Source organism: Macrobrachium rosenbergii, chromosome 17, assembly GCF_040412425.1.
Source record: "Macrobrachium rosenbergii isolate ZJJX-2024 chromosome 17, ASM4041242v1, whole genome shotgun sequence".
Classification (NCBI taxonomy): Eukaryota; Metazoa; Arthropoda; class Malacostraca; order Decapoda; family Palaemonidae; genus Macrobrachium; species Macrobrachium rosenbergii.
Window position 1 is genome coordinate 11,361,270 of NC_089757.1, and position 3,665 is coordinate 11,364,934.

A 3,665-nucleotide genomic window follows, 5' to 3' on the forward strand; every position below is an offset into this window, starting at 1 on the left:
GTCCCTTTAACCTTTTCTATCTCGGATGGTTGAAATGTCCATAGGGGCTCACTAAACCCCCCTCATTCACTTCAACGCCGTACCATCACTCATGGGCTGCCTTATGCAGTGACCTGTGCTGGTTAAGACCGGTCTAATCTGAAACACCCAACCAATCTGGTCTTTTCTCGTCTCACTGTCAAACTTCATTAAATTTGTCTTATTCCAAATTTCACTTCTCATTTAAGGAAAACCTGCTTGGCTAGCTCGCCATCATGACATGTTATACATTTTTTTCAGCTTATGGTAAATATCCTCACTCGACATATCTGAATTGAACCTGGCTTGGTGGAAGCGTATCCAAAAGGAACCATATAGACTTATAAAGAACCACAACTTACATACTTCGTAATTAAGTATTACTGTTCTGAAAACAAAATGAAAAAATTCCTTACCTTCCATTTATTCAAGTACATTATTGTCCTGAGCGCTCATGGCTTAAACTAAATACCAGCAATTCACTGTATGTCCTCTTCAAATAGTCATAAAATTTTTAATAATAACACAAATATAACAAAATTATATAAATCAACTTTTGTACCACTTGCTACTTGCTCTTCCCAGACAACCTTCCCGCAGTGGGAACTTCAGCAATACTGACGACCTTCGGCTTCGACTTCGAGGCGACTGGCTGCCTGCCTCTAACTGCCTAGTCTTAGTCATTGTTGCCAAAGTAATGATTACCGGCGACCGTGCAAGCACTCTTAACATAGGTAAAGTGACCTGGGGTTACTGTTTATGTAAACAACGGATTCACACTTTGCCGTTACCTTTATCGGTTTAAATGAATTCAGACAGATTTGGTTTGTTATTATTGCAAGCTACTGCAATTCAGAGTAAAGCAAATTTTCTTACATTTGTCCAAAATGTCAGTTGTTATTCCTTATCAGATCTGTGTAGCTCTACAATGAACCGTTCTAAGCAGGTACTTGAAGCGCTTATAGAGATAATGAATGTATTTTCTTAAAAATTGTACCCACTCCAACACTGAGTCTACACTAGCCTAATCTTTATTATCTCGGCAATGATGAAACGAAAGCTAAGAATGGTGATCTGTGGTCCTGAGTGAAGAAATATACCACTACTGGTGTTATTTCTTCTTAAAATCAAGTAAAGATTTTGCAAGCCATGCATAAAACTATTGGTATAACGGGCTTAATATGTAACCAAGAGCAACTTGAGCCAGGTCGGAGTTATAAGATTCATTTTCTCCTGCTGAAAGAATGAGTTTTATAAGGGTTATATTACCTTGCTTCTTGGGTCTATAAAATGATCTTGCCCAAGATACCATACCTCAATTACAAATGTTTGTTTACTGCAGTCACTTCCAGGGACACAGTTTGACTGTACTTCAGTGGAACACTGGCACAGGGGTCTGCACTCTGCAGCTCTAAGTTTTTCTCACTGGAAACAGACAACGTCAGACTTTGTTTAACGATCAATTTCAAGGGTCGAATAGGTTATTAAAAAACTGGGGCAAGGATAATTCATGTGCTGAATTGGGAGGAAATTAAGCATATAGAAAGACTTCACTCAATAACTCAGAAGAGAATCATACACATTTAATTTTTCATTCTGGTTAGGAGGGAAAATGAATGAAAACCCAAGACTTTCATATATTTTATTTTAACTAATTTGTCAAATATATATTATTCTATACATGTGCAAATATTCCTCACTAAAATATTCCGCTTTATAGTAATAAGAATATATTTATATTATGTATAAGCATTCAGAGCCACTGACGTAATCCTCAGCATCTTTATAAGGAAGTTGCAAAGAAAGTTGAGAAATCAGGTTAATTTGACAAGATTCTGACACAAGATGCGCTCCTGTTCCCAACCTGACTAATAGATTTGGTATCCCTCTCCCTCCTCATATTCTCATGCTACAATAATTTACCAAAATGTTTGTTTTACTAATAATGAAGAGATTTGGCATCCGGAACTTCCTCTCAGCAGTCTCGTATAACAGTATTCTTTGGTGAGTACAATATACCAAATGTTTTCTTAAACATGTCCAATGGTCAATATGTACATTTATATGTCTAGCCATTCTGGGTTAATAAATGAGGTATCGTTAAGAAATTCAGTATATTAGGGACCATAAAACAAAAAGCAAAAAAATCCTAATTCATACCACTGAGATCCACTATTCGTGTTTTTTTTTTTTTTTGTTTTTCTCATATTTGTTTTGAACTTAATTGTACTTAATTAAGTAAAGTTACAAGAAGTTTCATAAGCCTATATTTACATTCGCACCCACTCTGTATTTACATGATAAAGCTCCAAATGTTTGTTCTCTAACTCGGTAAACATTGCTCTTGATAACGTTTCCCTTAAATTCAAAATACAGAATGACTCATTTCAAAACGTGAATTATGACTTCCAACTTAATTATTTTTTACCTAATCTAATCCTCTCGTTATCGTTTATGATCACAGCAACCCATTAGCTCAAATAACCTGTCAATGTCAATTGAGGAATAGGGCCAATGGTCTAAATCTTAACAGCACACTGATCATCTTCAGCAGCTGTGAGAATTCTCTACCCAAGACAAGTTATGTCGCTTGATTTCTACTCCTTGTTTCAGATATATCGAAACTGTACTAACTTAGTACCCAATCAAAATAATGTATTCAATAAAACAACATTAAGTAATCAGCAGAATACCCAAGATTCCTCTGAGAAAATGCTTGAACTTAAGTGGCATTTCACACATCCATTCGTGAACTGACCTGTCTGAAATATGTCCTCTAAGAAAGAGTATTCAGATCAAAGCATATTGCGTCGAAAAGAACACTCTACTTCAAATTCTGTTTCATGAAGCAAAATTTACAATTACACTTTAAGAAAAAAAAAAGGGCATTACACAAGCACGTCCTCTGGTATCTTGGCATGATTTCTTGCTCAGGATATGACAAGTAATGAAAACATCAGTACTGAAAATACCAGTAAATGCAACAGACGTTACTCGGTCAACATGTAACCTCTTGTTGCCAAACTTTGCCCCGAGCTTCCAATATTTGTTAGCAAACCGACGTCGGGAACTGCACAGCTACAGGAAAACATTGGGTATTTGGACCAGGTTCTGCGGCAAGATGCTAAAAACGCCATTTTCGCTTAATTTCTGATATTTTTACTCACCATTCGCTTCTTTGGTACGTCACTTATTCGTCGTTATTTCTAATACTTCTCTGGTATCTAGTTAAATGGCAACTTACATTACACTTGAATGTATAGGTAAATTAATGAACGAACAAAACTGATTTACTACCTTCAAATATCTTTTCTGTCTACAACAAAAATCAATAAATTCAGAACGCCAAAATGAACATAATCGTTTCAGTAGAGTTCTCATGAAATATGTATATATTTTATTAACCATGATTTAACTTTGATAATTTCAGGACATTCCTTTGATAAGGATAACTGTATTATTGAACTTCTCTTTGAAGAAAGAACGGTGAAGAAGTGATGAAAGTTAGAAAATAATAATTCTAATTTTATAAGTTCTAGAATAACCAATTTATATCCATAAACAAAAGTCAGTACATTTCTTTATAGCCCACATAACTCCGCTAATAGAATGCAGTTCTGACTCACTGTAGATCTGTTAGATAGAAC

General features: G+C 35.4%; 1 long non-coding RNA gene across 1 annotated transcript in view; it reads right to left on the minus strand.

Annotated features, from left to right (window-relative positions):
* Nucleotides 1-694, minus strand: part of LOC136847727 (uncharacterized) — a 14,400-nt gene extending 13,706 nt beyond the window's left edge. The window contains exon 1 of the long non-coding RNA XR_010855813.1: nucleotides 435-694. This is a non-coding gene — a long non-coding RNA (uncharacterized lncRNA). The remainder of the gene's footprint in view (nucleotides 1-434) is intronic.
* Between the last annotated feature and the right edge of the window lie 2,971 nt (nucleotides 695-3,665).